Below are 16,787 nucleotides of genomic sequence, written 5' to 3'. Positions count from 1 at the left end.
ATTCACCCTGCCACAAAGCTGAGCCCTTACACACGAGCGGTTATCCCAGGAGTAGGGGGAGCTCACACGGGACCCCTCGAGTACAGCCATGGGTGGGGGAGACATGGTGCGTGGTTGGAGGGCTGAGCAGGGTAGGTGGTCTGTCGGGGACCAAGCCTTGGCCTGGCTGCCTCAGTGCAGGGTCCCCGGCTGTGCATGGAATCCCCTGATGTCATCAAGATGCAGGTTCTGACTTTTAGCAGGTCTAGGAGTGCCCCACAGTGCGCTTCTCACCTGCTCCCAGGGTGTATAAACTGATGACCCTGGTCCATGCTTAGAGGTGCAAGGAGCGTGCAGGCCTGTTTCCCAGGAGCTGTCAGAAACTTCCCCAAGGAAGCCCCCCCTTAACTGTCCACGCAAGTCCCCAATCCCCTGTCCAGTGCCCCAGAGGTACCCCAGACAGAGACCTGTACACAACACTGGGTGCCCGGGCCAGGAACCCAGTGGAGGGGGAAGTGGTGGGTCTGGAAGAAATGTGCTCATAACTTTGCGTATAGGACAGATGGAGGCTGAGCCTGGCTGACTGGCTGTGACCACAGGTGATCCACTTGCCCCCCACCCTCTGCCAGGCACTGTGGGCCCAGAGGAACTCAGCTTAAAAATTGCTTCCCCACCCACCCACAAGAGGGGCCCTCATTGTCAAATTAGGATCTGACACCTTGATCCAGAAGATGGCCCCGAAGTCAGTTTCATGCATGAAGGTCCAGGAGGGGTGTCATACCAGAGACCCCTGGGGGGCAGACAGGATGGAAATGGTGGGGAAAGGTCCTGGAGGCAGGCGGCCCAGGCCTGCGTTCTGCAGAAGCGCCTCTTCCGCCCATCCCCCACTGCTCTGTCCCTCCGATGGCGGTGGGGTTAGTGGCCAGGGTTCCCAGGAAACGGACAAGAGCAGCTTGTGGGGAATTCCTCTGGAGCCAGCGCCATTTCCTATGGATGAAGGGTAAAGTGCCACGGGGGTAGGAGGAGCATCCTGAAACGATCTGACCTTGACTCAGGGCCTGGGGTCCGGAGTCAGATTGAAGTCCAGGAACTCGCTGCAGCGGAGGGTTCGGCTTCAGGAGAAGGGGCACGCTGACTTGGGGGTGTAGTCGTGGGGTGGTCTCACCACTAGGACGAAGATTCGGGTCCTTGATATCAAAGAGAGGCGGGGCTTCCCGCCGACCCATTGAGAAGCAGGTGTCAGCTCATGGAGACCGCGGCAGCTGCCGCCCCAACTTGGGGCTGCTTCTCCTCTTTCCTGCTCCTGGCCTTTGGGACGCTAGTGGCCGCCTTGCTGGGCGCCGCTCACCGCCTGGGGCTCTTCTATCAGTTGATGCACAAGGTGGACACGGCAAGCATCCGGCATGGTGGGGAGAATGTGGCAGCCGTGCTGAAGGCCCACGGTGTGTGCTTCCTTTTCACGCTGGTCGGCGGGCACATTTCGCCACTGCTGGTGGCCTGTGAGAAGTTGGGCATCCGCGTGGCGGACACCCGCCACGAAGTCACAGCTGTCTTTGCCGCTGATGCTGTAGCCCACCTGACCAGGGCGGTGGGCGTGGCAGCAGTGACGGCCGGCCCCAGCCTCACCAACGCAGCGACTGCGGTGAAGAATGCTCGGTAGCCCAGTCCCCAGTCCTGCTCCTGGGTGGTGGGGCCAGCACCCTGCTGCCGAATCAGGGTGCACTCCAGGCAGTTGATCAGATAGCCCTGTTCAGGCCGCTCTGCAAGTTTTGTGCTTCTGTGTGGAGAGTGCGGGATATCATCCCCACCCTGAGCACCGCGATGGCCGCTGCACAGTCGGGCACCGCCGACCCGGTGTTTGTGGAACTGTCTCTGGATGTGCTGTACCCCTACTTCCTCGTTCAGAAGGAGATGGTGCCAGGTAAGCCGCCCAAGGGCCTCATGAGTCGAGCGGTCCACTGGTACTTAGCGAATTCCCTGGCCAACCTCTTTGCAGGAGCTTGGGAGCCTCAGCCTGAGGGGCCTCTGCCCCTGGACATTCCCCAGGCCTCCCCCCAGCAGGTTCAGCAATATGTGGAGATCTTGAGTCGGGCCAAAAGGCCCCTCATGCTAATTGGGAGCCAGGCCCTGCTGCCTTCGACATCCTCAGACAAACTTCGGGTTGCCGTGGAGACCCTGGGCATCCCTTGCTTCCTGGCGGGGATGGCACAGGGACTGCTGGGCCGCAGCCACCCCCTCCACTTCCGGCAGAACCACAGGGCCGCCCTGAAGGCAGACGTGGTTGTCCTGGCAGGAGCAGTGTGTGACTTCCGCCTGTTGTGGGCGTGTCCTCAGCTGCAGCAGCAAACTCATTGTTGTCAACCGTGACCGGAAGGAGATGCTGATCAACTCAGACATTTTCTGGAAGCCCCAAGAGGCTGTGCAGGGAGATGTGGGCTCCTCGTGGTGAAGCTGGTGGAGGGCCTCCAGAGTCGGATGTGGGCCTCAGACTGGGCAGAGGAGCTTCGGCAAACTGACCAACAGAAGGAGCAGAACTTTCGGGAGAAGGCAGTGATGCCCGTAGCCCAGCATCTTAACCCAGTGCGGGTCCTGCAGCTGGTGGAGGACACTCCGCCTGACAACTCCATCCTGGTGGTCGATGGTGGGGACTTTGTGGGCACAGCTGCCTACCTGGTGCAGCCCCGTGGGCCCTTGTGTTGGCTTGATCCTGGGGCCTTCGGGACTCTGGGGGTTGGTGCCGGATTTGCGCTTGGGGCCAAACTGTGTCGGCCGGATGCTGAGGTCTGGTGCCTGTTTGGGGATGGAGCGTTTGGCTATAGCCTAATCGAATTTGACACCTTCGTTGGACACAAGATCCCAGTGATGGCCTTGATAGGAAATGATGCTGGCTGGACCCAGATTTCCAGGAAGCAGGTGCCCTCTCTGGGCAGCAATGTGGCCTGTAGCCTGGCTTACACTGATTATCACAAGGCAGCCCAGGGACTGGGGGCCCAGGGCTTGCTGCTCTCACGCAAGAGTGAGGATCAGGTGGTCAGGGTGCGTGACGCCCAGCAGCGGTGCCAAGAGAGCCCCCCGGCTGTGGTCAGCATCCTCGTCGGGAGCACGGACTCCGGGATGGCTCCATTGCCATGTAGGGCCTCGTGGGTCAGTGCTCTTGGCTCTCTTCCCACCCCTGGACTGTGCCTAGCTGGCTTGGAGTTTCATCCTTGCCTGCCCTGGGCCTAAGCCATGAGGCCCAGTGACCCTGCAGTCTTCCCTGAGGGCAGGGAGGGGCTGGAAGGAGTCAGAGCTAAGAGAGGCTCTGACAGCCCTGGGGAGTCCTTGGGCCTATTTGTGAGCTCACCTGTGTCCTTTCTGCCCTCCTCACTTGTTCAGTCGCTACGTCCTGTCCATCTCTTCGTGACTTCATGGACTGCAGCACGCCAGGCTCCTCCATCCCTCCACTAACTCCCATAGTTTGCTCAAATTCATGTCCATTAAGTCGGTGATGCTATCTCACCACCTCATCCTCTGCTGCCTTCTTCTCCTTTTGCCTTCCGTCTTTCCCAGCAACAGGGTCTTTTCCAATGAATTGGCTCTTTTGCATCAGGTGGCCAAAGTATTGCAGCTTCCTTTCTCACACACTGAATCAACCACGTCTGGTCCATGGGGGCCCAAGTACTCAAAAAAAAAAAAAAAAAAAGGAGCAGCTTGTGGGCCAACATGTTTCCTTGTAACTGAAACCCATCAGCATTTTTCAAGTGCAAACTCAAAGCCAGGGCATTTTTATGTCCACTGGTAATTGCCGAAAAGGCCACACAGGAAACTCCCAGCTGTGTACTGGGGCTGTGTACTGGGGGTGACCGAGGTCCACACCTCCCTGATGTTGAACTTGACTCCAGATTTGGCAGAATTGTTAAGGCCGCAGACACGTGAACCCTACACGGTCAGTTTACTTTCAAGCTGCAGTTCAGGGCTCGCCACGGCACCCCAGGGCTGGCACGCTGTAGTTTCTCCTCATTCCTCCCCGGAGCTGGTGTGGGCCGTGGCGGTATCTGTTTCCCGTCTTCGTGGATATTGTTTTTTGAAAAGCAAGCGAGCAACTACCTGCTGGAGGATGGGAGCCGCCTCCACACCAGACTCCAGGATGGCTGGTCAGGCGGTGAGGGTACCTGAGCTCCCAGGGAGGCTCAGACCGCGCACAGCCCCTCTGAGGCCACGTGTGTGGGTCCAGACCCAGCCTGGCCACTTCCTGGGGGCTGAGCAGCCTCAGGCAAGTGGCTTCCCCACTTGGGACCTTGGTTTTTCCATCTTAGAATGGAGGGGCTTTCATCTGCTGGGGGTGGGAAGGGTTGCCATGGACATGGAACAAGGTAGAGGGGGATGTTTCTTGCAGTTTCCAGCTGAGGCCTAGTGGGCATGAGCTGGTGTCCGAGACAGTTCCCAGACTTGGCTAAGTGTGGTGATAAGCATGGAGTTGGGGGGCAGGGGTCCCTCCTCATAGCCTGGACATTGGGGTGGGGGTTCTCGACTTGGAGGCACCTCAAGTCTAATTTCAACAACTCCGTATGTAAGGATAATGCAGCAACAGATGTTCTCAGGGACTTGTCAGCCTGGATGCAAAGCTGCATCCCCACCCCACCTTCTGTGGGCATCCTGACCTGGCCTGTGGTACAGGGGTCAGATCCCTTTACCGAGGGAAGGCACTGAGGCTCTGAGAGGTGGGGCAAGGAGATCAAGGCCACTGGGCCCGACAGGGGCAGAGCCAGCACTTGAACCTGGGTGCTGGGTCCTCGTGTCAAGACTCTTTTCCCTGAACCATGAGAACTGGACTACAGAGAGGGCTGAGCACCAAATAATTGATGCTTTTGAGCTCTGTTGTTGGAGAAGACTCTTGAGAGTCCCTTGGACTGCAAGAACATCAAACCAGTCAATCCTAAAGGAAATCAACCCTGAATATTCATTGGAAGGACTGATGCTGAACCTGAAGCTCCAATACTTTGGCCCACTGGTGTGAAGAGCTGACTCATTGGAAGACCTTGATGCTGGGAAAGATCGAGGGCAGGAGGAAAAGTGGGTTTCAGAGGATGAGATGGTTGGATGGCATCACTGAGTCCATGGACATGAGTTTGAGTGAGCTCTGGGAGGTGGTGAAGGACAGGGAAGCCTGGTGTGTTGCAGTCCATGGGGTCTCAAAAGTTGGATGTGACTTAGTGACTGAAAAACAACAAAATGTGGTCTTCAGCCCGCATCTCACTCCTACCCCCAGGCTTAGTGCCTATGCCATGAGCCTCTCCTACATTGAGGTTTCAGGGGCCATTGTCTAGTCCCGAAGCTATTCATATCTCTATTCATAATTCCACCATTACACATTCATTTCTTTGGCCATAACGTTTTTATGTCTCTTGAGTCTTAAGTGCTGAGGCTTTTATACACCCCACCTGGCTTCCTTTGGGCCTCTCTTGGTTTTGTGGAAGCGTACTTGTTATAAACTGGAGAAGGAAATGGCAAAGTTATAAAGTGAATTCTGGACATGTTTTAAGAGTCTTGTCTTTAAAGTTCCTAAGGACGGCTCTTCCCGGTCCCAGGTAGTCGGGCTGACATCTGTGCCCCTCTGGTTGCGGTTCTGACGTCCTCCCATGTCTCTAGGTCGTTGTGTGCCAGAGTCAGCTCTTTCTGGCTCATGGGGAATTCTGCCAGCTGGGTGTTAACCCTTTGGTACATGAAACAGGCCACGGCAGGAGTATTTACACCACGGAAACTGGCAAATGATGTAGCTACAGATCAGAGTTGGTTTTTCTTCCTGGAGAGCAAGGGGTTGGGCAGGGGGCTGCATACGTTATCAGCATGCCCCTGCTGTGTGGCCACGTGTCTCCTTTTCCTGAAGAGGTCAAGTGTCTCCAAACGTGTCTGTTGTATTTTCGCTTCTCGTTGTGACACTTCTTTATTTCTGCGCGTTCTGTTTGGTTCTCTTCCAAGTTGGCTGTGTGATTTTCTTTAATGGTTTCCTGTCCTGTGCAGGACCTTTCTATCTTGAGGTTAATTTCTCTAAATGAGGTGAGCTTAGCTGATTGGTTAGATTTATTATCCATCAAATCCTCTCAGAATCCCAAAGCTGAGGGGTCACTTCTGCTGGTTCTCCTCCAGCTGTCTTTCATCCTGGTGTGCCTGATGCTCTTCCACAATGGCCACCACCCTTCCATAACCCGTGGGGCAGTTCCCAAGCCTGGGAAGAAGGTGTCTTTATCCAGAAAGACTTGGCACTTGCATTCTCCACTCATCTGAGGGTGTTATGAATAGGATCACCTTGAACCAAGGTGACATGCCTGGACCCCCTGGGGTCCTCACCCACTCCTTCTCCTGCTCAGCACCGGAACCACCTTCCTTGTAATTCCCGTGGCTGGAGGAGGGAGGTGGTTTCTGGGTCACCTGAAAGTGTCGTCTCCTGGGAGTCCAGCTCCATGGGGAGGGAGGGGTCTTCTGTTAGACTCTTCCTCTTGGCAGTTGCCCCTCTGGGTCTTCTCAGGTCTTCAGCAACTTAAAGGCGTGACACTTTTTGTTGTTGTTGTTTTCCATGAGAGGGTGGATCTGAGTAACCTACCCACCAATCATCAAAGCAGAACTGTGAATGAATACATGTCTTTTATTCCTTCAACAAGCCAGGCCTTGAGAGCCAGACCCTATGCCGAAGCTGAGGGGTAAGTCCGCCCTAGCCAGTCCTGCAGCCCCAGCTCCCTCAGAGACCACGTTCTGGGTCCTGGTTTACTGGAGACAGTCGAGGGTACCATGTCCAGGATGTGTAGAAGGCATGCTTATGCCAGCACCCCATGTGACCGCTCCTCCCGGGGGGTGCAGACATGGTCAGCAGGAACCACGGTGCAGAAATGCCTCCCTGCAGACCCTTGCCCAGGGACTGAGCACTTTGCTGTCGCCTTCAGGAGCTGTCCAGGTGGAGGGCAGGCGTGAGCAAGTCAGGGTCAGCCACCAGTGGCAGTCCCAGCCTGCCCCCTCGTCCATGAGTATTAAAATGAACTCGAGGATGCTGCCAGAGGTTGGGGAAGGACCGCAGGAACATCCTTGGCCAGCACACAGTAGGAGCTCAGCAGGACTGTCCCCCCGGCCCCCTGGATCACTCAGCAAATATCATCAATCAAGGCTCCCATGAGATGACACGTTCAGTGACCCAGAAAGGGCCCCTGTCTTCCAACTCCGGGAACTGGAAGGAGGGTGGTCCTGGCGCCGATCAGGAGAAGGAGGGGGTGAGGCCCACCCCATGCCAGACACTCTCCCTCTTGGGGGGCCCGTCGGTCACCTAAGCAGACAGACCCAGCCTGGAACCAGCATTCCAGCTCACACCCATGTGGGACCCCAGTGCCAACAGGAAGAGCAGGCAGGACCCAGGGCTACCAAGAATGCACCCGGTCATTAGGGACTGACCAGGCATCACGTGCCTTGAACACGTCTGGGGAGAACAGAGGAGCCCTGGCATCAGAGGCCCTCCGAGTGGTGGTATTATCATTGGAGCTGAGGAAGCCGAGGGCACGGGGGGAAGTTGACCAGGCCCCTGTGGTGGTCAGAAGTCCGACCCAGGCCTCCCACTGGGGCTCCGTGGCTTCCTGGCCCGGCGGTGCTCGGGAGCCGTCCTGTGTGTACCTGCCGTGCACACACGCTCCCCGCAGCTCCTGCTGGACCATGAGCCGGGGACGGGTGTACACACAGGATGCCATGGAGGCTCCCACACCACCCTCGGGCCTGAGACTTGGCACCCATAGTTCCCTGATGGCAGTGACAGGGCCCTCTGTGGTGGGCGGCAGCTGTGGGGTCAGGCTGGGCTGGAGAGGTGTGCTGCCCAGGAGCCCTCTGGGGGCAGCTAGGGACCCCAGGCTCGGCCTCACTGAGGCCAACCTTCCAACAACCTAGGTGGCTGCCCTTTAGCAGAAACGGGTGACCGTGACACACAACACGCCGGCTCAGGCAGCCGTGGGGATGAAGAGGGAGCCTTGGCATCCTCGGCCACCAGGAATCCCCCTCGGGCAAGTTTTTGCTTGTCCTGTGATTCCCTTCTTCCTTCTAAAAGGAAAGTGCTGGGAATGACTGTGGTGAGGTCGCTGTTCCGGTGAGTTGAGCTGGGAGCAGAGGTTGAACCCCATCCAGTCTGCCATGGGCAAGCCTTCCCCCTCCCCTCCCCCACCTCGGACGGCACAGTCCTGGTCACTCTTCTGGGCCTTCTTGGCTCTTTAGGAACTTTAAGGTGTGGGGTTTGTTATTTCTTGTCTTTGTCCAGCATTTGGTGGCGGTCCATTGCAAGGGCCCTGACCCTGTCCCTTCCCCGAGCCTCTTGGCCCTCCCCATGCCCACGCCAAGGCTCGAGGTCCCTGCGGTTCTGTGGCCTCCAGACTCCCCACCCAGACTCCCCACCAGGAGTGTGCATCTCAGTAGGGGCGAGGCTGGCACTGAGTGAATCTTCAGTGAGGTTTTTTCCTTAAAAACCATCCTAAGTGACTTTGGCTCCATTGCTTTTTGCCAGAAACCTACAATGATCCCAAGAACTTTGTACACTCCAAGGGTGGTGGTGACTGGATGTGGAGCCCAGCACAGACCCAAGTCAGTCCTGCCCTGAGTCCCACGGCTCGGCCACACCATCCCCCTTCCATGGCCTGGCTTTCTTCTGCCAGGACCTTCAGAATGGTGGAAAGGCAAGTGTGGCCTCAAGCTGGGGGGCCCAGCGTGGGCTCCTAGCCCCTGGGGGTCCCCTTGGGACATCTGGTGGACCATAGTCCCCACTGCCATTGGGCAGCTCTGTCTCGGGAAATGTTGTGTTTCTTTGCTTTTTTGTGTGATGCAGCACCCCAGTTACTCTCGGGGCGATTGGGAAGTCTGCTGGTGTTACAGGCTCCTGCCTTAGATGGGGAACATTATTGCTGCATTGACACTGCTCACTCCATACTGGGAATCTGTTAAATACAAATGGCAAGGGGAACAAAGAAAAACAGAAAAAGAAAAATGGAGAGTGGCTTGGTTGCTTCAGGTCTCACCTGTGATTAAGAGTGTGTACAGCCTGCACATGAACCCGAGTTCCCACACCTGCCAGCTATAAGGTGCCAGGCCCTGATTTTAGAACCCTAGCTTCACTAAGGAGTCACTGACAGATACAGTTTTTGTGTATTTCAGGTCTACATTGTGATGACTTGATGCCCATAGACATCATGGAATGATTGCCCAACATATGCATCGCCTCACACAGTTAACTCTGTGTGTTTGTGTATGTTTAAAGTTCTTATAATCCATGGAGAAGGCAATGGCACCCCACTCCAGTACTCTTGCCTGGAAAATCTCATGGACGGAGGAGCCTGGTAGGCTGCAGTCCATGGGATCGCTAAGAGTCCGACAGGACTGATCGACTTCACTTTCACTTTTCACTTTCCTGCATTGGAGATGGAAATGGCAACCCACTCCAGTGTTCTTGCCTGGAGAATCCCAGGGACGGGGGAGCCTGGTGTGCTGCCGTCTATGTGGTCACACAGAGTCGGACACGACTGAAGTGACTTAGCAGCAGTAGCAGTATGCTAGTCTTATAAAACAAGGTGGAGAGTGTTCCTTGTTTACCCTGAGAGTTCCTGTGAGCTTGCTGTTTTTGTCCCTAGATTTTTGGAAGAATTGATTGGCAAAACCAGTTGGTTTCATTGTGGGGAGGCTTTTAATTTCAGATTTATTTTTTTTCATGCAAATAAAATGTTCTGATTTTGTATGTCTTCTTGGGTATATTTAGGTAAAGCATTTCCCCTTTGCTAGGCAGCAGACTCTCCTATTAGTAAGTGAACTGTGGTTCATGATATCTTTCTTATCTGCAAGATGTGTTGTCTCCCCTTTTAAAAATCCTTGATACTGGTGATTTGTGCTTTGTCGCTTTTTCTTAATCAGTCTGTCTAGGGGCTTATCAGTTTTATCAGTCCTTTCAAAGAGCCAACTTTTGGCTTTGTTTTTTAAAAAATTTCATATTTGCTTTATGTTTCCTTATTTTCTACTCCTTTTTCTTCCATCTGCCTTGTGTTTCGTTGGCTATGCTTTTTTTTCTGGTTTCTTGAGGGAGAGGCTCAATTGATTTTAGCCTTCCTTCTTTTCCAGTATATGTGTTTAAGGCTTTAAGTTACCATCTAAACACAGTTCGCTGGGTCCCACAAGCTTGAATAAGCCAAATTTTCATTATCTTTTATGTAAAAGTATTTTCTAATTTACATTGTGTTTTTAAAGATTATTCATGAAATTCTACAAGAAGTATGTCATTTATGTTCCCAATGTTTGGGGAGGTTTTTCTAGTGACCCTTTTTTGATCTCTATGAATTCCATGAAGAGCCCCGTCTTAGTCTTTTGGGGCTACGGTTATAAATACCATAGACTAGCTGATAAACAGAAAGTTGTTTCTTATAGTCCTGGAGGCTGCAGAGTCCCAAGATCACCAGCAGGTGCCACGTCTGGTGAGGCCTGTTTCCTGGTTCCTAGACTGCCTGCTGCTTCTCCCTGTCCTCGCAGCACGGGAGCCCATTCCCTCCTCACCTGACCCCTCCCAGAGTCCCTGCCTCCTAGGATCATCACCACGTGCAGGGTGAAATTTGAGGGCACATAAACCATCAGCCCATTGCAATCCGTAAGTATACCCTGCATTCGTTCAGTGCTTTGAAATAATTCGAGCTTTCCTAAGGACCCAATACATATTCATTTTGTTATATGTCCTTGGGCTCTTGAAAATAATATGTATCAGTAGGAATGCAGTGTTACGTGCCTATCAGTTAGATCAGGTTTCTCAATCGTAATTCAGATTTCAGTAGCCATGTTGAATAAAGCAGAAGTAGGCGAAATTACCTGTAATATATTTTATTTTTACACTCTCAACATATGATTATTTCACTGTGTAAGCAACATAATAAAACCTAATGAAATATTTTACATTCATTTTTTCATGCTAAGCCTTTCAAATCCAGTGTGTGTTTCATGCTTGCAGCACATCTCATTGTCGAGCCAGTCGCATTTCAGGTACTTCGTGGCTGCAGGTGACTACGTACCAGGGAGCCCAGCTGCATGGGATATGTGCCTTTAATGTCTCCCACTGCAATTATGAACTTGGCTGTCACTCCTTTTCTATTTCTGTCAGTTTTTATGTATTGATATTTTGAGGTTATGTTATTAGGTACATTCAAATTTAGAATCCTCATCTTCTTGGTAGACTGAACTTGTATTAGTATGAGATGCTCCTCTCTATCACTAGTAATGCCTCTTACTTTAGACACTATTTGACGGTGATATTGCCACGTCAGTTTTCTGTCCTTGTTGGCCTGGGTATCTTTTACTTTCACCTGTCTGTGGTCTTCCATCTTAACATGTACCTCTGTGAATAGTGTATAGTTTTCATTTTCCTCAGTTTGACACTTTTTATCCTTTAATGAGAATATTTGCTCTATTTATAGTGTTGATATTTCAGTCTGTAGATGCCATGTGACTGTGTGTCTTCTGTTCGCCCCACCTAGTCTGTGCTCCTTTCTCTTGCCGTCCTTTAGAAGTGTGAGGTGTTTCTCTGGTTCTGTGCTCCTCTGTCAGGTTGTTGGGGGCACATTCGCACACACAGCGCGTGTTTTACATTGAAGTCTAACTTAGCACTTTTACTGCCTCCCTGACACGACTGTTTCCTCCTTGTCACTGCTATCCTTTAAAATTTTAGATATATTTTTGGCGTTATCATCATTGTAGAGTTAATATTTACCCTCACAGTTCCCTCATTGTTGGTCTTTCCTTGTTTTTTATATTTCAGTCAGAGACTACTTTTCTTTCTCCCAAAGCACTGCCTTGATATTTTTTTAGTTCATGCCTGTGGGTGATGAGTTGTCTCATTTCCATTTGCCCTAAAAGTCTTCATTTTGCTTTCACTTTCGAAGAGTGTTTTTGTTGAGTATAGAATTCCAGGTTGGTGGTTATTTCTTATTCAGCATTTTACAGATGCCAGTCCATTATCTTCTGACTTCCTTTGACTTGAAAAGTCAGCTTTCAGTGTTGCTGTGCCATTAAAAGCCACTCCTTTTTTCCTCTGAGCGCTTGAACATTTTCTTCTTCCCTTAGACACCCACAGAGCTGCTGAAACCAATGTGTAGTTTTCATTTTTGAGTCAATGCTCTGATTCTTGAACCAACTCTTGCCACTGTCCCTGTCAGTCAGTTCAGTCGCTCGGTGTCTGACCCACTGCAACCCCACAGACTGCAGCACACCAGGCTTCTCTGTCCATCACCAATACCTGGAGGTTGCTCAAACTCATATCCATCGAGTTGGTGATGCCATCCAACCATCTCATCCTCTGTCGTCCCCTTCTCCTCCTGCCTTCGGTCTTCCCCAACATCAGGATCTTTTCCAATGAGTCGGTTCTTCGCGTCAGGTGGCCAAAGTATTGGAGCTTCATCATCAGTCTTTCCAATGAATATTCAGGACTGATTTGTTTTAGAATTGGCTGGTTGGATCTCCTTGCAGTCCACGGGGCTCTCAAGAGTTTTCTCCAACACCACAGTTCAGAAGCATCGATTCTTTGGCCTTCAGCCTTCTTCATGGGCCAACTCTCACATCCATACATGACTACTGGAAAAACCATAGGTTTGACTAAATGAACCTTTGTCAGCAAAGTAATGTCTCTGCTTTCTAATATGCTGTCTAGGTTTGTGATAGCTTTCCTTCCAAGGAGCAAGCGTCTTTTCATTTCACCATCTGCAGTAATTTTGGAGCCCAAGAAAATAAAGACTGTCACTGTTTCCATTGTTTCCCCATTTATTTGCCATGAAGTGATGGATCTAGGAGAAAACAATGGCACCCCACTCCAGTACTCTTGCCTGGAAAATCCCATGGATGGAGGAGCCTGGTGGGCTACAGTCCATGGGGTCGCTAAGAGTCGGACACGACTGAACGACTTCACTCTCACTTTTCACTTTCATGCACTGGAGGAGGAAATGGCAACCCACTCCAGTGTTCTTGCCTGGAGAATCCCAGAGATGGGGGAGCCTGGTGGGCTGCCGTCTATGGGTCGCACAGAGTAGGACAGGACTGAAGCGACTTGCAGCAGCAGCAGCAGATGGGGCTGGATGCCTGATCTTCATTTTTTGAGTGTTGAGTTTTATGCCAGCTTTTTCACTCTCCTCTTTCACTTTCATTAAGAGGCTCTTTAGTTTCAGCCCCTGGAGGCATTTCTTATTCCCCTTTCTGTCTTTTCTCTACCATGAGGGGCCACATTTTAACAATGTGGTTTAACAACAGGCTCCTTCGCTATATTCTATACTTTTTTCCCTCATATATATATATATATATTTTAACCTATCTGTTCTTCAGTTCACTGATCCTCTCTTCAGCTACGTCCAATTTGATGTTAAGCCCAGAGACTGGGTTCTTAAATTCAGTCACTATTATTTGAAAGTTCTAGAATCGGGTTTGATTCTCAGAAATTTTTCCTTTTGTCAAGTATATTTTTGAACTGGTGAAGTTTGCATCTGATACCTCTAGCATACCTCTGATATGCTGATACACATCTGATACCTCTGGATCGGTTTCAGTTCTTTTTCTCTTGGTCCTGTTTGTTGTTACACCCTTTTTGCTTGTTTTGGTTGCATGTTGGACATTATCTATGGAAAACCCTAGAGTTTCTGGTGATGCTGTCTTCCCCAGAGGTTCCTCTGAGGCAGACCTCTAGTGGGGACAGAGACGTCTGTTCACTCAGGGCCTGAGTGACTTGAGGCTGGGGTGTCCTTGTAAGCTGAGTCTCAGCAGCCTTCACCCACCTTCCCCCCGACCGCAGGGAGGAGCCCTCCAGCATGTCCATCTGGAAGCCTGGGATGCCTCCCATGGCCTCTTCTCGGCCAGTCCTGAGGCCCACCATCTGTCTCCCGAGCATCACGAGGTGATTGATACTCAGTGCTCAGCCGGTTTGGGCAGAGTGTTGGGTACGTTTTCTGTGCCTCCCTTTTCTTGGGGAGCTTAGTCTCTAACATCCGGACTGACTTGTCAGGCCTGAGCTCGAATTTTTGTCTTCCCAGCCCAAGGAACCATCCAGAGCTGTGTTAGCCAGTACCCTCTGCTTGACTTTTCCCCTGCCTTTTCTTCCAAGAGTCAGCTTTGTTCAGATGCCGCGAGGGAAGGAGTGGCCCTCTCAGTGTCCAGCTCCCTCACTGGGCTTTTGTTTGAAATCTTGGATTGTGGCTGCCTAAGGACCTCTTTTTAAAGTGTATTTAGCTTCTCTAGCTCTTGGTAGGCTGACCCACAAGCTGCCTGTGTCTATAACTGGAAGTGGGGAAGCCCTGGGTGTCTTCTCTCATCTGAAGCCACATGTAAAATGCACAGTAATTATATTGATCATCTTTGATACCGGGGAAAACAAGAACCAGAGGTCCATGCTTAGTACCCACGGTTGTGTTTTTGATCAGAATCCCCAGCTTCCCTGGGCTGTGTCAGTGCCACTTCAACTTGGGAAGAAGGTGGAGCAAGCGGCCCATGCGGCCTGGGGACAGAGGAGCCGGTCTGCCCTCTTCCCCTGCCCCTGACGGCCCAGGGCAGGCCTTGTGATGACGGGCTGCTTGTGGTCCAGGAGAAGGCTGAGGAGGCAAGGGTTGCATGAACTGTATTCTGTGACGTGGTCACATGCGTGTTTCCTTTTTCAGTTTGAAAAAATGACTGCTTTTAGTCTTCCCTCCAGTTTGAATTTAAGGTTGAAAATGAAGATTTTATTCTTAAAGTTGAGCACAGTGATTTTACAGTCTTTTTGAAAGCAACAGTTGAGGTTTTAAAAAGACATCTCCGAGAACTCCAGCAGATAAAGCGAAAAAAAAGAGAATGTGTTCAGCGTGAACTGCGGGCGGGACCCCAAACTGTACTCTGTCCCTCCCAGAGTCTGTAATTGCTGAGATGGGTGGATAGAGGGTCCCAAGCACCCTGGGGACCGAGGTCCTCAACTGAGAGCTGAGGTCCCAGCTGAGCCAGGAGCAGTGTGGCCTGTGCCCTGGTGAGTGGAGAGCCGCGAGGCTGGGAGTGGGGCCAGGAGAGGGGGTGGGAGACTCGGGCGCGGAGGTAGGGGCAGCACCTGGCTGGGTCTGGGAGGCGCGGGCTGTCACGGCTCGAGGCAGGGACACCCCTGAACCTCCACCGTGCAGCCACCACAGGGCAGAGTTGTCTGGCATCCCAGGGTCGAAGTTAAGAGGGCGAGTTCACAGCAGATTGACGGAACTCCTGTATCCACTGTGGGTTCATTTTAAGTGCCTGGAGCGAGGTTGGTCAAGCCCTTGCTGAGCTCGAGTGAGGGAGTCAGTCAGGGAGGACCGAGCTCAGGGTGAGAGTGAGGGGCAGCTAGCGCGGTGAGTCCTCCTCACCTGAGTGGGTTCTGGGGGCACCCTTGAGTTCAGGGGTGCCCTTTCAGTAGCCTCACTGGAGACTTGTTTGGGGGGTGAAGGAGGCAGAAGCCCACTTAGAAGACATGCTCATTCCTAGTGCTGGTGGTTTCTGAAGCAGTTTATACTATTTGGTTCGACTGTGAACCAGTATCCTTGCAGGGTTATGTTTGACGGTGGGCCTGAGCTGTGGGCATGGCTTTCCTTCTCCCACACACCACACTCCCCTGACGTCTTTTTGGCAGCCCCTCCCCCCTCTGTGCACCCCTGATGATGGGCCTGAGCCCAGCCCCCCTGTTGCCATGGAGCCCCTTGTGACTGAGTGGGTTTCAGGTTCTGGGCTCCTGGGAGACATGCTGGAGGCAGAGCCTTCATGCCATTTCTTCTAGAGACAGCAGTGCTGATGGTCATAGTGTGAGAGCAGTGTGTGTGAGAGTGGTGTCTGAGAGCGGGGTGTGTGAGAGCGGTGTGTGTGAGAGTGGTGTGTGAGAGTGGTGTGTGAGAGTGGTGTGTGAGAGTGGTGTGTGAGAGTGGTGTGTGAGAGTGGTGTGTGAGAGTGGTGTGTGAGAGTGGTGTCTGAGAGTGGTGAGTGTGAGAGCAGTGGTTGTAGTGTGAATAGCAGTGGCCGTAGTGTGAGATCAGTGGTGATAGCTCCAGTGCTGAGCTATCTAACCGTGAAACAGCAGTTGCCCCCGAGTGGGGGACTGCCCCCATACGCGAGGATGGGTCGCAGAAGGGCCCGCCTATGGGCACTTTTCCAGCGCTGCAACCCCAAGGCAAAAGCCAAGACAAGGAAGACCTCGGCCTCGGCCCAAGTTCTGGAAGCGGAGCGGACTGACGTGAGAACAGCTGGGGGCTGGGCCCGTGGGATTGTCCCTTACCCAGTGAAGCACTGGGGCTGTGTTTCATTTTGTTAGCATGGTTGTGGGCCCTGCCGGGGGTCCCTGCCAGCCAGGGCGTTTTGGTCTTCTGGGCAAGATCGACCCCAGCAGGTTGACCTTGTAAGTGGTTGTGCAGGTGCTGCGTGGAGGATGGCCGGGGGCCCCACCTTCTGAAGGGAAACGCTGGCTGGAGGAGTCACTGGGGCACGTGGATTGAGCTATAGAGTCAGTCCTTGAAGCAGAAAGGCTAAGCCCCTTATCGTCTCCCATCTTACAAAGCACAGAACAGTGTGTCCAGTATTTTAATGATGGCTACCTACTGCTTACATGTATAACATACACCCTCATAGTTCACATGTCTACTACATGCCTCTTACAAGTGTTGGGCAGTGTTCTAGGTGCTGAATGCTGTGTGTAGTAGAGGATATGCAGCCCAGGATTTTTTTATGTGTGTGAAGAAAAATAGAAGAATGAAAGATGCCGTGTGGTTCAGTTTGAGCAAGTTCACCACGTAGATGGCACCGTGTGCACGAAAATTGTGATAAAA

General features: G+C 52.4%; 2 pseudogenes; both read left to right on the top strand.

Annotated features, from left to right (window-relative positions):
• Positions 1–1,210: 1,210 nt before the first annotated feature.
• LOC129651651 (2-hydroxyacyl-CoA lyase 2-like) lies at positions 1,211–3,113 on the top strand (annotated as a pseudogene).
• A 12,968-nt stretch (positions 3,114–16,081) lies between these two features.
• LOC129650986 (liprin-alpha-1-like) overlaps positions 16,082–16,787 on the top strand; it is a 30,048-nt pseudogene continuing 29,342 nt past the window's right edge.

The sequence above is a fragment of the Bubalus kerabau genome, chromosome 4 (genome assembly GCF_029407905.1).
Source record: "Bubalus kerabau isolate K-KA32 ecotype Philippines breed swamp buffalo chromosome 4, PCC_UOA_SB_1v2, whole genome shotgun sequence".
Taxonomy (NCBI): domain Eukaryota; kingdom Metazoa; phylum Chordata; class Mammalia; order Artiodactyla; family Bovidae; genus Bubalus; species Bubalus kerabau.
The sequence above is the reverse complement of the archived record's forward strand: the minus strand, read 5'-3'. Positions and strand labels throughout refer to the sequence as shown.